Source organism: Apodemus sylvaticus, chromosome 12 (assembly GCF_947179515.1).
Source record: "Apodemus sylvaticus chromosome 12, mApoSyl1.1, whole genome shotgun sequence".
NCBI lineage: Eukaryota > Metazoa > Chordata > Mammalia > Rodentia > Muridae > Apodemus > Apodemus sylvaticus.
The window spans coordinates 43,856,461-43,874,160 of record NC_067483.1 but is presented as its reverse complement, the minus strand read 5'-3'; the positions used below and the strand labels follow the sequence as shown (position 1 = coordinate 43,874,160).

At 42.3% G+C, this 17,700-nt stretch overlaps 1 pseudogene; it reads left to right on the top strand.

The window, feature by feature from the left end:
- The first annotated feature begins 8,182 nt into the window (after positions 1-8,182).
- On the top strand, positions 8,183-16,996 carry LOC127697039 (gasdermin-A-like; annotated as a pseudogene).
- Positions 16,997-17,700: the final 704 nt, after the last annotated feature.

The window sequence follows — 17,700 nt, the reverse complement described above, 5'->3', positions numbered from 1 at the left end:
GCATGCGCACACCGCCATCCTGGCCACCTGACAGAACCAATTAACAGTCATAGCCTGAGGGAAACTTTGCTCAGGCCTTAGCCTGCCAGGCTTTTGCCTAGACTCAGGGCCTCAGCAGCTAGGCTAGCCTTGTGTGCACCAACCCAGTTGGGAGATCGGCTGCCCAGCAGAGTGACCAATACTCGGAAAAGATCCCACAGCAGCATACACCATCAGCACTCACTGAAGGAGCAAACGGGCGCCGCCTGGTTCACACACACAATCTGGGGCAAGGCACACTAGGGCTCCAAGGGCACCCAAGAGGAGGATAACACATCAGCAATCTGTAACAGGGGAAACCCAGCCATTCAGTGTTGCAGAAATAGCCCTACAGCCTCACAGGAGGCACAAATACCAGCCAGAGACAAGACCAACTAACGCCAGAAATAACAAGATGGCAAAGGGCAAATGCAGGAACGCTACTAACAGAAATCTAGGCATTATGGCAGCATCTGAACCAAACTCTCCAACATCAGCAAGTCCTGGTTACACAAACACACCAGAAAAACAAGATTTGGATTTAAAATCATGTTCATGATGCTGCTAGAAGAACACAAAAAGGACATAAATGAATCTCTTAAAGAAATACAGGGGAACATGAATAAGCTAGAAACCTGTATAATGGAAACACAAAAATCACTTAAAGAAATTCAAGAGAATAAGGCTCAAAAGATAGAAGCCAATAAAGAAGAAACACACACACACACACACACACACACACACACAAACTTAAATGCAGGAGAAAGTGAGTCAAACAGCAGAAGTCATTCTTAAAGAATTACAGAAAAACACAAACAAGCAAGTGAAGGAGCTAAGCAAAACCATCCAGGATCTAAAATCAGAAGTAGAAACAACTAAGAAATCACAAATGGAGACAACTTTGGTGATAGAAAACCTTGAGAAGAAATCAGGGGCCATAGATGCAAATATCAACAACAGAATACAAGAAATGGAAGAAAGAATCTCAGATGCCGAAGATACCATAGAAACCATTGACTCAACAGTCAAAGAAAATGCAAAATGCAAAAATGCTTGTATCCCAGAACATCCAGGAAATCCAGGACACAACGAGAAGACCAAACCTAAGGATTATAGGTATAGATGAGAGTGAAGATTTACAACTTTAAAGGGACAGCAAATATCTTCAACAAAATTATGGAAGAAAACTTTCCCAACTTAAAGAGAGAGATGCCCATGAATATACAAGAAGCCTACAGAACTCCAAACAGACTGGACCTGAGCAGAAATACCTCTCATCAGAAAAGTGGACCTGAACCCCACCATCAACTAAGCTGTGCAGACCCATGTAGCTCAGCTCAGCTGCTGAGTCCAGGGAACACCTAACAGTGAACAGAAGACAATGATGAGAACCAATCTCAGAATGAGGCCAAACGTACCAACAGGCCTGTGTATCCTCATACTTAACCTACTTCTCCTCAGCCTCTCCCTTAAATGGCATAATGGGGGAACTGAATCCTAAACACAAATAAGACTTTCAGCAATATAATGGAAAACTTTGGTTTGTTGAAATTACCACCCAGTCACTGCTTAGATATCCCTTGAGGGGAGCATCTGTGTAAAAGAGAATGGCTACAAAGTTCCTGTCTCTGGCTGTTGTGGCATAACAATCCACCCCTCGAGGGACCCGCCTTCTCCCTGCTTCTCCCAGGTGGGTGTTGAGATGGGAGTGTTACTGGAATAGAAGGATTATTCTAATGTGCTTTTTTTTTCCCCTCCTGGACCCTCACCTTCCACATCTGAACAAGAAATCCCAGAGTCTTGCTATGATGAAGGCTCCTCCTACCCTGTATTCTTTCTTGCCCTTCTTTCCACAGCATACTGAGTATCATTGACCTTTCACAATGCTTGATATTGTTTAGGGATGAGTGACTAGTCCCAAAGAGAGAACATGAAAATAGCAAGAACTCATCAAGAGAGGATACAGACAGAAAACGCTGGGAATAGAATTTAGATCATTGACTCAAAAGAAACTCTGCAGATACTTCATAAAGGTACCCTGCAGTTATGGCAATGAACAGAGTGAAGTTACCTAGGCCACTGACCCCCTTGGACACGAATCTTCAGAATACCCATGTCTGATCATGACATTCCTCTTGTTGGCAACAACCTCAGTTCTGGCTGTGTTAAAGTTAAGGCTGTCACTGCATTGCTGGAAATAACCCAAGCCAGATGAAGCCAGACACAGTAGCTCCCTAGACTCTGAGCTGTGTTTTGGTTAATGATGAGAAGTCTTCTGTCTTTATAGATATAAGACATAATAACCTGCTTAGGCAGGTTACGGCATTATTTCAGATGCACAAAGATTGAAACTTGCCACCTAAGAGAAACACAAAAGAAACATGCTTTAGGAGCAGGCTTCTCTCGGCTTTTCATTTCTGCTTGGAGTTTGCTAAGTTCTTATACTGATTTTGAGGACCTGACCCTAGATTTGAAGGATTGTATCCCAGAATCCCTTCTTGCTTTTATCACTATTGGAGTCAATGACTTTCTGTCCTCCCCTTGGTTTTGCTATACAGGTTATACATTCCGGGCTTCATTGTGCCCCAGGAATTTCCATGTCCATTTTTACATTGTGTCGATTCTCCACCATTGTCCCAAGAAAACCCAGTAATCATACTCATAGTTGTAGAAAGCATTTTATTTGGTATTGAAAAAAAATCATTGCACTAAAAATATTTATATTTTTTAATCTATCACCCAGAAGCCATAGGATTTACATTCACTTTTTCAGATCTGTAAAGAATTAAATGCATAAGTATGCAGATAAGTCTTTCAAATCACCAAGTGACTCAAGAGTAGTTACTATGAAGCCATTGAGAGCTTATACCGCTTCAATTAGATACCAAAACTTACATTCCCAGGACTGAAGTTCAAGTGGTAGGTTTGGGTCATAATCTATTACTTTTTAATAAGTTCTCAAAAGAACTTTAGAAAGTGCTAAAGTATAGAATATTTTTTCTCACACTAATTCACCCTCCTTCCCCAATAAGAAAGCCATGCCTGTCTGAAGGTCCCCCAAGCTATGGAGCTAGGGATTCTCACACACCCCTCTCTAGCACATCTGTGCAGAGGCCAAGATCTGGGAATGGGGGTCAGAACAGCTTTCAGGCCTAGCTCACTGTAGGAGGGCAACAGTACAGGAGCATGTGGGACTAGGAGAGAGAAACAAAGAAAAGAAACAGCAGGTTTAAAAGAACACGCAAGAGGAGGACCCGGAAAATATTACAGGACAATAAATTACAGCCCACAGGCCTATCCAGATGTCAGCTCACCGTACTGCAGTAGCCCAGCATGGGGAGGTTAGAGAGCCACATTTACCATGTGTGCACTGCTCTGTATTTAATGTTTAAGCTCTTTAATTCTTTGTGTCTATGAAAAGCCTCAGTCAGAAAATCCAGATGGACTATATTAATCAGAGCACATAATTTTAGTGGTAGACATGCTTATTCCCAAAGCCTGGATGTATTCCTAGAGCTTTGCAGAGCCTCGTTGTCTTGAGGGGAAAAAATATGCTTGGCTCTGCAGCATTTGTTAATTTATGTAAGAAGGAAAATGAATCACATATAAACATATGGAAATGTCCAAATGCCAGGGTTTGGGGTTTTTTTGTTTTGTTTTTTTTTTGTTGTTGTTGTTTTGTTTTTTTAGGTTAGCTCCCTGAGTCCTCATTTTCTTTCTAGCCTGGGATTGGTGGTGTCGGGTTTTAACATTAAACAGACTCCCTGTTTGGAGAGAGAGAGAGAGAGAGAGAGAGAGAGAGAGAGAGAGAGAGAGAGAGAGTGTGTTCGCATATGTGTGCCTGTGTGTTTCATACCAAGCCAAATTTGTGTTTTCTTTGGAAAGAAAATTGACAAAGGATGGGAAATCCTTACTTTAAGATATTATAGTTAAGGGTCATGAGCATTCGAGCAGGAGTTACTGCCATCCAGAGGTAGAAAGCCACGAGCATCCGTATCCATTTCCAGCTTCGCCATGGAGGAAGGAAGGCAAACAAACTGTGTAGGTGGCAGCAGTTGTGGTCATTAAATCATCAAAAAAAATGGAAAATGCCAAAAATTGACTGTCACTGGGTCTCTGGTCCTCCTGTTGCGAGAAATGATGGAATCTCTAGTCCAGCACTCTCTAGAGCTGGTCACAGTTGGAAAGAAAGAAAGAAAGAAAGAAAGAAAGAAAGAAAGAAAGAAAGAAAGAAAGAAAGAAAGAAAGAAAGAAAGAAAGAAAGAAAGAAAGAAAGAAAGAAGGAAGGAAGGAAGGAAGGAAGGAAGGAAGGAAGGAAGGAAGGAAGGAAGGAAGGAAGGAAGAAAGAAAGAAAGAAAGAAAGAAAGAAAGAAAGAAAGAAAGAAAGAAAGAAAGAAAGAAAGAAAGAGAAAGAAAGAAAGAAAGAAAGAAAGAAAGAAAGAAAGAAAGAAAGAAAGAAAGAAAGAAAGAAAGAAAGAAAGAAGGAGAAAAAAAGAAAAAGAAAAAGAAAAAGCAGTACTCTTGATTTCAGGCTGGCCATCTGTGCAAACTGTCCTGAACGCTGGAGTCTGTAACACATTCAAAGTGAGCTTTGCACATGTCTTTGGACATATATTTTTCTTGTTTTAAAGCGTTGATGCTATAGTGGTGACGGTCACTAAGGTTAACTGTTCTAGCAGCTGACAGAGGCAGCTCATAGTCCCTCAGTATAGGTAAGATGCTGTGTGTACTACCTAATGATTGTCTCATTGGAAGTAAAGACACCCATGGTCCTTCAGACAAGAGCTTCCAAACACGTGCACATGAATTGTCTTTTAGTAGCATTAACAAATAAAATCCTAACAGCGCAGGCAATGCCTGAGCACTGGGCACTGACTCTAAGGGAGCTGGCTCATCGCCCATCGTGTAGGCTTAGGTGCTATGAAAAGTAGGTCCAGCAAGGTGCGGATCTGCCACTGGACAGTACCACTAACCCTTAGGACCATAGCTACAGTATCGCAAAAACAAACTCTGGAAATATATAAGTGTGTGTGTGTGTGTGTGTGTGTGTGTGTGTGTGTGTGTGTTATATTACATATGATTCATATATTATAGAAATATAGTATACACATATATACATATACACATATAAATGTCAGTTTACACATTGATAGAAATTCCAACTTAAAAAGTATGTCAACTTAAATTTTTTAACAACAGGCACAAGTAATTATATTTGCCACTTGCAGGTATTTTATACACTCATGCTAGATGTAACTGTTTTGGAATAGGTTTTAAAACTTGGAAGCATATGCACACACCATGTGAAATGCAAACCAAGTAAAAAATATGATGTCTCTATGGGAAAAGCTTACCTCAATTTTCTAACTCAATCCTGTTCACATGCATGAAAACATTTTGAGTCAAATAAAATAATTTAAAATTGCAGAATAAAAATAGTATTACTTATCTTTACTCTACTGGAAGTATTTCATACAATGCTAGAATATTTGGGGGGGGGAGCCACTCTAAAACATTTTAAAGAAGAGATAGAAAAGGTTCTGCCAATTATTAATAGACCTATAAAACACAGACATGAAAGTAAGAAGCCTTTGCTTCTCGGCTCCCCTGTCTTAACAGTGGGCTGCCCTTCTGTAGGGAACTTTCCACAGATAGCTTGGATGTTCAGGGTCACCAGTGCCCTCTGCTGGCTTTCTGCGTGAAGTGAGAGAATGGAGGGGGAAAGAGACAGACAGGCAGGCAGGAAAAGAGTCAGACAGACAGACAGACAGACAGACAGACAGACAGACAGACAGACAGAAAAACAGACAAAAAAGATGGGCAGAGACAGAGAGACAGACAGAGAGACAGAAACGGACAGAGTCAGAGACAAAGCAGGCAGACAGGAGGCCCTTCAGGTTCTGGAAACTGGCACTAAAGACTACACAAGAAGGAAGACTTACCTTCACTAATCTTATTTTCTTGCCTCACTGTTGTCTTAAACTTCGCCAGAGATCCCTTGTGGAACAGTTTGTTCCAAGGGGTTCTCGCTCATTGCTAATTCAGCATCAGGGAAAGAGTATTAGGCTGGGAAGAAGGGGCAAAGGAATGCAGGTGTGGAATGTATGCACTCATTTTACATACGCACTCATTTTACATATGCACTCATTTTACATACGCACTTAAGAGAGGAAAACAGCGGTTCTCGTCTACCCTGACCTCTTCATGGGCTTGTAAAGAAGCGCAGCAGTAAGTGCAATGCGGGGAGGCTGCGGCAGAGACTGGCAGCCCTTACTCACTGTGGGCATCCTTTGGAAGTTTAGCATGCCAAAATCCTGTCACTTAGCTCTTCTCCTGCTGCCTTTCTCTTCTAGTCAGGGTTGCTTTTCTCTGGGCTCCTGTCAGCTGGCCCTGCCTCTCGTTTGTCCCCCTTTGAAAAGAATCTCCAAAGAGCAGTCAGGGTGATTCTTCTCTTTCGTAATGTATTTAGTTTTATTTTACGTGCATGGGTGTTTTACCTGCATGTATATCTGTGTGAGGGTATCGCATCCTCTGGAACTGGAGTTGCAGACAGTTGGGAGCTGCCATGTGGGTGCTGGGAATTGAACATGGTTCCTCTGGAAGAGCAGCCAGTTACGTGCTCTTAACCACTGAGCCATCTCTCCCACCCCAGGTGATTTCTTCTCAAGTGGCATTCATTCACATCATGCCTTACCCCAAGCTGAGGGGTCTCCCAACATGTTTAGAAAACAACCCAATCTGACTTGTTCCAAAATTCCTCAGAAGCAACAATAATAACTGGTACAAAACAGGTACCTGATAATTTAATTTAATAAATAATGAACCTACAAGACGATACTAAGGTATTATCATGCAATCTAAAACTACTGAACTTGGAACAGTGATTATCACTTGTTGCTGGCCAATGAGTTCAGTCTAGCTTTCTGGATCCCATTTGTCACATAGACTGAATAATAACTGTGGGCTTAAATGACTAGTGATCTGAGGTCTCAAGGTCTACCACCTAAATACACACACACACACACACACACACACACACCCTTCAGATGTGTATCTATCTTGTTCTAAGTTACTTTCTAATGAAACTGCACAAGGCAAGCACGACTGCCAAGTAATACTGAGATGGAGCTTTTGATATGTAACAGAACTGGGCTAAGCATTGACAAATGTTTTCAGCACTGCATGTATGACGGGTAACTAACATTCCATACAACCTTACTTAATTTGAAGATGAGAGGAAGAAAACAAAGCCACCTAACTAGTAAGTGACACATTGGGATTCACACATCTGCCATCTGATCTCATCACCCAGAACCACCCTGTAACTGGGAAAGTCCTCATGAATACCAGGTGTTCACTGGCTTTAGCTAACTATTTTCTACCCTAAACTAGGGATGAACAAATTGTCCCTTAGTCACAAAGGAGGCAGTAATAAGTGACCCGCTCCAACCCCAGCCCCTTGCCTTCAGTGCCTGGTAGAAAGGAAGCAAAGGAAGGAGATTGTGTTTGTACAAACAAAAGCACATCTTACAAAATGGAAAATTAATAGCATAACTATCCATTGTTGAGAGGGAGGGGGTTGAGGGGTTCTGTCCTGAGAGGTAAAACACAATGTGGCCACTGAAATGATGACAGTGACAACAAGAAACACAGATGTGTCCAGAGACAAAAGCCAGCCAGCACTCCAGGGCTCCCTGTGCAACACCGACCACACACAGGACAGGGAGGTGAGACACTTTATGTTTTATTTTTAGATTCCAATTTATTATTCTTCTTAGAGCAAAAAAAAAGATCAATTTTCCTAAAAATCTACACTAGGTAAATAATTTAAATATAATATAGGCTCAGAAAAAGAAGAATTATAAAGAGTGGCTATCAGTCACTGAAAGTGTTTTAGCCCCCTTGTTATCTTCCATACCATAAGATCTGTTCTAAGGAATAGAATATCTATCTAAGGATAGAGATGCTTTATTAGCACAACCCTTCCCTCCCTCCAGAGCCCGCGCCTCATTCATACTCACTTCTAAACCTACTCCAAGGTGTTTTCTTTTGGGTACAATCACCTGACAGAATTACTTCCTAATACATCCTTAGCATCATTTCCTGGTGTGAGAAGTTTTATATTCATAGACTTTTTCATTAATGGCATTCAACAGAATTCCAGATGTTATCTAACAGCAGTCACGTGGTTGTAAGAGACACCGGTAGGTCCCCACTACCAGCCCTGCTGGGGGTCCTGACCCCACCTCTCCAGGCTCGGACTCTGGCGCTGCCCAAGTTGCCCCGCCACTGCCTCCACCCCCAGAGCCTGGGCCTAGACAGCCTGACAGAGGGGGCTCCCCAACCCTCACCTCCTCCCTTTGGCCCTTCCACAGCTGCCACAGGCAGGTGAGAGCCCTTGAGAAGACCCCAGGACCCACAGTTCCCCCTCAGGATATGGACAGTACATAGATGGCAGGAATTGGGGGCCAGACAGTGCGATAGTTACGCCTCCCCAGGAAGCCATTTCATCCTTTCCAGTCTGGCACAGAATGCGGCCTATTCCTTGTATATATTCCCTCCGTGCTGGGGAGCAGCAGGGGCAAGAGGACACCCTCCCTCCACCGAGCTCTTGTATATAACCTGGAGTGTAACCTTCAGAGCTTTTCACTTGTACTTTATGCAGAGTTGCTCCTCTGAAGGCCGCAAGCTGGAAGGTAGTAAAAACCTTGGCCACAAGGAGAAGCTACCTGTGGAGTAGTGGGGAGCTCATGCACCCCCCTTTTTCGCAGAGGGGCTGGACTCAGGTTAGTTTGGGGTAGGGGGGCTCCTGCACTTTGCTACAGGCATGGGGAGGATTCTCCCCACCCTCTGCCCTCCCAACTTGGGTTGTACTTTCTAAGAAGTACATTGTCCCCTACCATTGTCCCCATTCCCAGAACAAAACATGTTGATCATGTGCAATATTTCTTACTGCGCCGAGAAGCTGCAATGATCAAGAGTAAATCTGTTTAACACACACACAAAAAAAAAGAAAGAAAGAAAGAGAGAGAGAGAGAGAGAGAGACAGAGACAGAGACAGAGACAGAGACAGAGACAGGTAGGTCTAAAATAGAAAGCAGAGGAGTAGGGTTCCTTTTCTCCACAGAACTTCAGACTCAAAATTTTAAAACAAATTTAAAACTTTAAAGTCACATTATTTCCCCATCCTTATAAAGACTATGTTTGTGTAGGTACACACAGTACTTCATGGTGCATGTGTTTTGTGTTGTAAATATTCTTTCTTGTGTGTATGTGTGAAGGGAACATATACATGTCTACCAGGCCTTCGACCAGTTCACCTCTGTCTTCTGGGCTGTTATTGCTCCCTAACATAAGGTGACAATTAGAATCTATACACAATTAGAATCTATACACAATTAGAATCTATACACCCTTCCTTTTTGTTTTGGTTTGGTTTTTCAAGACAGGAGTTCTCTGTGTAGCCCTGGCTATCTTGAAATGCTATAGACCAGGCTAGCCTGAAACTCACAGAGATGTGTGTGCAGATTTACCTGCCTCTGCCTCCAGAGTGCTGGGATTAAAATCTTGCATCTCCACCTCCCAGCTTATCAATACACTGCTGAGAATAGAATTTGAATTGCATCTCTAGCAGACATGACTTTTCAACTGCACAATAATAATTAAAGAATAATAAGACATTCATTTGAGAAGGAGTCAGAAGGACACAGAAAAAGTTTGAGAGAGATTAGGGGGGGGAACATAAATACAGTACTCATGTATGAAACTCTCTATCAATGGGACATTTATAGAATACTCTACCCAAAAAGGGTTAGATATACATTGTTTGTGAGCCTGTATAGCATATTACCAAGACAGGCTACATTCTTAAGATTTAAACACATGATAAATAGATAGACAGATAGATAGATAGATAGATAGATAGATACATACATACATACATACATACATACATACATAAATACATACATACATATATAAATACATAGATATAGATACATAGATACATAGATACCATTTTAAAAATACATATTTTCATATTATCCTGCAACTAAACTAGGAATTAAAAACAGAGAGGGAGGGAAAAGCCCAATATTTGTAGATTAAAAAACATAATTTAAATGTGTTCCACAAGAAACATTAAAGGTAATCTTAAACTAAAGGAAAATACAATGTAATAAAATGTCTGTGGGCAGTAAGAACTGTTTGGTGGGAAATGTGAAAAAATTATAAAACTGACTGTGGCTGTATCATATACTCTAGCAACTATATTTGGAAATATCTGCTCAACTTCTTAAAAGCTCACATTTATACAAATATCCACATACAAATTATTGCAGTACTTTTAGTCACATGGAAATTATAGTTCAATTTATTTATTTTAAAAATCAATATATAAAAAAAATCAATTCTACTGTTACAATAGTCGAAATTGTCTTCCTAATAAGCCTTACATGAGGAATGAGACACATTACATTCATGAAATAAAATATTCTGTATTATTAAGCTGCCAGCAAGATATCTATAATCCAAATAAATACAATATGTATTTATTTATTTTAATAAATAAAGTAATAATATAAGATAGTCATAAATATATGGTGTTTAAATGACATCACTATAAAGTTACTCTATGGGGAAAACCACAAACAGCGTTTGGTAAATTTTTATAGTTTTATTTTAAAATATACACAGGATAAGTAAGGACAATGCCAATGGTTCTTGTGTTAGGAAATTAGCTCTTTCAGTTGTAAACTTTTATCATAAAATTAGAACAATTAAGGTCTGGTAGCAATGGCGCATGAAGGACTAAGTAAGCAAACAGCAGAGAAGGCCCAGGAGTGAGTACACGTGTGTGTAAATGGTCCATAAGAGCTTGGCTCTGCAAACCTCTGAAAAGCAGACGCAGTCACATTAGGCTCCAGGACAACCAGTTCTACATTCAAAGTTAGATCTCAGATCTCCAGGAAACTCTGAGACCAATCACAAAGGTGTTAAATCACCAGATGTGAAAGGCGAAACATAAACTTAAAAGCTGTGGAGAGCTGTCTTTGTGGTCCTAGAGTCAAACAGGGAATTTTTTAACAGAAGGATGATAATCCATAAAGAATAAGATTAATTTTTTTCTATCTTTAAAGGAAATCTCTCTTCACCAAATGATATATGACTCGGATTGAAGAAATAAGCAATAATCTCAGGGAAGGGGTTTTCAACATATAGGATATAAAAACAATTCGTGTGTAGTTAAATACAAAATGGATACACACACACCCAGACTCACATGTTGAGCTGTCTGGTCCCCACATGGTAGCAGGATTTTGTAAGGTGGAAGATTTGGGAGGTGGGCATGCATGAGAGAAATTGTTGGCATACGCTTTGAAGGCTGTAACTCTTGCTGACCCCACCCTCTGTCTCTGCTTCCACCAAGAACTTCCTTTGTCACACGCTCCCACCGCCATGATGTTCTGCTCAGGCACGTAGATCACACAAACATGGGCCAAGCCCTCTGAAATCATGAGCCCAAATAAATCATTCCTCCCAACTAGTACTATTAGTATTTAAGGTGGATAATTTTATAAAACAGCAAGAAAATGGCGAAAACAATGCATCAACAGGAAAAATGATTGAAGTGTCTATGGGTAGTTTACAGAAGACGGATGGCATGAATTGTTTAAAGTGCTATCCCTGGGATTGTGGGAAACAAGAAGAAAACAAGGAATAACCACTGCCCAGTCATTTACAACAATGAGCTCTCTGTAGACAGTGATAGGAGCCCGAGACACCAGACCACAACAGGAGCAATCCTCCCGTGACAACGCAAAGGCCGAGAACTGAGCAAACCCTTGTCCTTAACCTGCGGATGCGCATCCTTGCATGCCAGTACACCGTTTTGTGGCTCCATTTATCCGTTTTCCTTTAAGCTTATGGATCCCAACTCTACCCACGGTTACTTTGAACGAGTTAATCTGTGTGAGCCTCTGTGATTTAAAGTGAAAATAATTACAATAATGCCTAGCAGAGTTATGGTGTGAATTTGTGATTTACGGTTAGCCGAGGAAAACGCTCGTGGTAATGTGAAATGCAGAAACCACTCAATACAGAGAAACTATTATTACCTAGGCGCGGCATATCAATACCCTGGAGAATTATCCCTAGAAGCTAATTATCCTGAAACTATGCCTGTATTTGTTGTGCAGATGGCATCTTCTCAAGAGGATGCATTGGAGCTGCCGAAAGCCCTGGGGTCCACGAGCTCCTTGTCACTCGTGTTTGCACGGAGGATATGCAGCACGTACCTTCAGTCAGGCGACATTTTAGACTTTTGCACACCCAGCAAAATTACCAGAGAGATACCACTTCTTTATTAATCAGAGGGGGTGTCCTCTCTAGTCGAGAACTAATTCTAGGCTAGTATTTAAGTGAAGTGGGGAGGTAAATGAGCTCTTGGAGGAGCCTTGGGTGGGTGGGTGGGGGCGCTTAGCAACTCTCCGCTTCTCCTATAAACTGCCTGGTTGCCCTTGGACCCACTTAAGCTTTGCACCGTCAGCCTGGAGGTTGTTAGCGCACTGTGTTGCCTACAGAAAAAAAACAAAAAGAAAAAAGAAAACTAAACACCTACTGCTAACAATAAACACGTGAACACAGGATAGTCTTTCTACTTTTTAGCCGATCGAGAGAAGCCCTTCACAGCTTCACAGGGAACGACCAAACTTGTTTATTTACCGCTTTTGTCCCAAATTTAGCTACTACTTCTACTACTCAGAAGAAGAGGAAATCGGTTTGTTTGTTTATTTGTTTGTTTTAGTGATTAGCATGATATATACCCTAATCGTCATTTCCCTTTTGTCTATTTAGTTACAAGCAAATATATAAAAGTGATGAAGGAAAGCTATTAGAGAAAGCTCTCTCTAGAAATAGAACACCATTGGGCCGAATTCCAGAGGCAAAAGCAGAGACACCTCTGGCTGGTGAGCCAGCCACATGCTCCCCTCAGCCCTTCCACGCCAGAGAAAATGACAAAACAAAAATCCTCAAAGGACCACATGTTTTGAAGAGAAAACGCCTCGTTTCAGGCTTTCGCCCATGTTTTCTTCTTTTGCCCTCCCTTTTCCCATAGTTTGCTCTTCTGAGACAAAAGGAGACTTTCCTGGGTTTAAACTGTATATTCTGGTTAAGTGAGAGAAAAGCAGAAGAGCGCATACAGCAACGGCAGGGCTTCTAAAGCACAACCTAGTGGCCAAACTAGGAACAACAGCACCTCAGGTGAGGCCCCATCATCCAGCCAGTCCTCACACACACAGCCTTCAACACACCCAGTCAACCCTCACATACCCAGCCAGCCCTCACACACCCAGCCAGTCCTCACACACCCAGCCAGCCCTCACACACCCAGCCCTCACATATCTAGCCCTAGCCCTAGCCCACACACACCCAGTCCTCACACACCCAGCCAGCCCTCACACACCCAGCCAGCCCTCACACACCCACCCAGCCCTCACACACCCAGTCAACCCTCACACACCCAGCCAGCCCTCACACTACCAGGGAACTGGGGCTGAGCCACAAACTCCTCCCACCAGACTTCCCAGGTCCTCAGCCAGTCTCCTCATTTCAAGCCCAGCTGAGTTCTTTTTAGTCTAGGGAAGGTGCGCTAGGGTAAAGGACAAGGGCAAAAGTACAACCCTCAGAGGCACATTTTAAAAAGTGACAGCAAGAACTGTTATACTGACAAGAGGAAGACTATTAATAAAGCAAATGCATTAAGAGACAAATAATAGAGATTCCAGCCGGAAGCAAGGCAGCAGGTCCTGAGGAAGCTACAGGAACGTCCGTACAGGGTGAGAGGGCACCAGCTGAAGGGGCACCTGCGCACTAACTGTGCCCCAGGGGAGAAGACAGCAAGACACTGAAAGAAGAGGTTCAGCGAGAGGCTTGGGAAGTGGAGAAGGTGAGTCCAGTGGAGCGAAGCTCCCTACTCGCTTCCCTCAAACAGATGCTTGAAGGGGCTCTAGACAAGGGACACAGAGTAACCCTGGAGCACTCCCCAGAGATGCCCTGCTGCCGAAGGACGCTATGGATGCCATCCTCCGCTTCCTTGGGGCTCTGACAGAGCTAAATGAAGCCCAAGGGACACTTCTAGTGAAATCCTTGGAGAAAAAGATCCTACCAGCAACTGAAGCTGGTGAAAGCGCCTTGGAGCAGAACTTCCTGCAAGATAAAGAGGGCGTTCACCCCCCCCCCACACACACACACACACACCCGCTGCGGTCTGATCTGCTCTTCTTCCTGGGGAGGGGGAACTGACCCTAACAGAGGCACTGGTGGGGCTAAGTGGCCCTGAAGTCCTGAGATCAGGCCTCTAGTACATGTGGGATCCAGACATTCTCCCCCACCTCTGTGCCCTCTACACTGGTCTCTCCCTCCTTCGGCTGCTAAGCAAGGGTTTCTTTTTTTTTCTTTTCTTTCTTTTTTTTTTTTTGTTTGATAAATTTTTTATTTACATTTCAAATTATTTCCCCTTTTCTGGCCCCCCACTCCTCGAAAGTCCCATAAGCCCTCTTCTTTCCCTACTTTTCTCCCATCCACCCCCTCCCACTTCCCTGTTCTGGTTTTGCCCTATACTGCTACACTGAGTCTTTCCAGAACCAGGGGCCACTCCTTCATTCTTCTTGTACCGCATTTGATGTGTGGATTATGTTTGGGGTATTCCAGTTTTCTAGGCTAATATTCACTTATTAGTGAGTGCATACCATGATTGATCTTTTGAGACTGGGTTACCTCACTTAGTATGATGTTCTCCAGCTCCATCCATTTGTCTAAGAATTTCATGAATTCATTGTTTCTAATGGCTGAATAGTTCTCCATTGTGTAGATATACCACATTTTTTGCATCCATTCTTCCATTGAGGGATACCTGAGTTCTAATCCTACTAAAATCGGGGACTAGACAAGACTGCCCCCTCTCTTCTTATCTTTACAATACTGTACTCAAGGTACTATCTCGGGCAATTAAACAACATAAGGAGGTCAAAGGGATACAAATTGGAAAGGAAGAAGTCAAACTATCACTATTTGCAGATGATATGATAGTCTACCTAAGTGACTCAAAAAACTCCACTAGAAAACTCCTACAGCTGATAAACAACTTCAGCAAAGTGGCAGGTTATAAAATCAACTCAAGCAAATCAGTAGCCTTCCTATACTCAAAGGATAAGCAGGCTGAGAAAGAAATTAGGGAAATGACCCCCTTCACAATAGCCACAAACAGTATAAAGTACCTTGGTGTGACTGACCAAACAAGTGAAAGATCTGTATGACAAGAACTTCAAGACTCTGAAGAAGGAAATGGAAGTAGACCTCAGAAAATGGAAAAAAATCTCCCATGCTCATGGATTGGCAGGATTAATACAGTAAAAATGGCCATCTTGCCAAAAACAATATACAGATTCAACGCAATACCTATCAAAATCCCAACTCAGTTCTTCATAGAGTTAGAAAGAGCAATTCTCAAATTCATCTGGAATAACAAAAAACCCAGAATAGCTAAAACTATTCTCAACAACAAAAGAAATTCTTGGGGAATCAGTATCCCTGACCTCAAGCAATACTACAGAGCAATAGTGTTAAAAACTGCATGGTATTGGTACAGTGACAGGCAGGCAGATCAATGGAACAGGATTGAAGATCCAGAAATGAACCCACACACCTATGGCCACTTGATCCTCGGACAAGGAGGCTGAAAACATCCAATGGAAAAAAGATAGCCTTTTCAACAAATGGTGCTGGTTCAACTGGAGGTCAGCATGCAGAAGAATGCAAATTGATCCATCCTTGTCTCCTTGTACTAAGCTCAAATCCAAATGGATCAAGGACCTCCACATAAAACCAGACACACTGAAACTAATAGAAAAGAAACTGGGGAAGACCCTTGAGGATATGGGCACAGGGGAAAAGTTCCTGAACAGAACACCAATAGCTTATGCTCTAAGATCAAGAATTGACAAATGGGACCTCATAAAATTACAAAGTTTCTGTAAGCAGGGGTTTCTAATGCACCATCTCGGCCTGCTTCCCTAAAGCCTTCCCAGCCTCACTGTGCTCTATCTGTAACAATCTCAATGTTAAGAAGACCACCCAAGCCGCATGGCTTCACCGAAGACCCCATATTCTCCAGGCCTGGTTAAAGTCTTGGGAGAGAGAAAGAAAGGTCTAGAGGACTATGATACAAGCACAAAACGAAACAATAAAATTTCAAGTTGGTTAAGTAGAAAAAAAGAGAAAAAGACAAATAATATAATGCTAAAGACTACAGTTCACAATGAAGAATAAAGACACGCATGCTCCTCACATAAAAGAAACCTGCCTTATGATCGCATAGGCCCAGAACAGAGTTCTTCATGCTGATGAGGTACCTAGAGGCCGGAGGGCTTAGCCAATAAGCATCCCTTCCCAGACATCCCTCCCGCTGAAGGTATTTAATCTCAGGTCTATCCTGAGAAGTGGGTATGGTACTTTATGCATCCACTTTCTGCCATGAACAACTGATTCGCACCATGGACTGTCTCTTTCATGGAGATTTGCCGTGGGAGCCATACAGAAGACTGCAGAACAGCAGCTCACTTCTCTCATAGAAGGCCTCTCTGTGCTCCCAGCATGACTCTGCCGAGCCAAGGACAACACCAACTGAGACAAGCTGGAGCCCCCTCCCCCTTTTCCCCCTAGCCCCAGGCTAGACACTGTCCCCCGGCCTGCAGCCCACTCCTCGACTCCATTCTCGGTTCTTCCCTGACTCCCAGTAGTGCCTGGATGTCCACGAATCAAAGAAGCCCCCTCAGCCCTGGCCTCATCACAGGCTCCGGGATCCCCTAACCAACTCTGGCTTTCCTGCATCTCAGACTGTGCTTTCCCACCGCCGCCGAAGAGGGGTCTCGGTGCTTCCATACAGCCCAGCACCTGCCCCAGCAATGGTGTGGGATAAGCACGGTCAACTCCCCACCTTCTGCCTCCCGAGAGGGCATGCCAGCGGCAGAGCGGACACAGATCGACAGAATACCAATTCTGTTGCAGATGATTAGGAGTATACACCTAAAAACTCCAAAAAGAATCATTGAAAGAGTTACTAGAAAAATATAATTTAGTGAAGTAGAAAGATATAAACTTGTCAGTTATATATGATTAGCCTTGAAGTAGATGAATATCCTATTAGAATAATGGTGGAGATAAGTTCATGCATAATGCTTAAAATCCAAGGAATAAATATAAAATGAGCAACAATATCTATGAGAAAGTTAATAGCTATTGTTAGTTATACAGTTTTAAAGTCAATTTCCCTCTAATTAATTTTAAAAAGTAGCACAATTCAAACAACAATATCACTCATGTTTTGAAAGCTAGAAATCTGATGATAAAGTTCATATAAAATAATAAATGGAACAAGAATAGCCCCAAACATCATTATGCATAGAAATGACCTTTATAGACATAAAAGCATATTATAAACAAACTTAAGATGCGGCTATATTGTCTGGCATAAAATGAAATTGATTGAGAAATGAAGCAGGATTTAAAATTTAGCATAAATTGTAATCATAAGAAATAAAGGAGGTTTTCAGATCAGCAGCTGAAACCTCGACTTCTGAATAGCATTGCATCAATTGGAAAGCCAGAGGGCAAAAGATACTG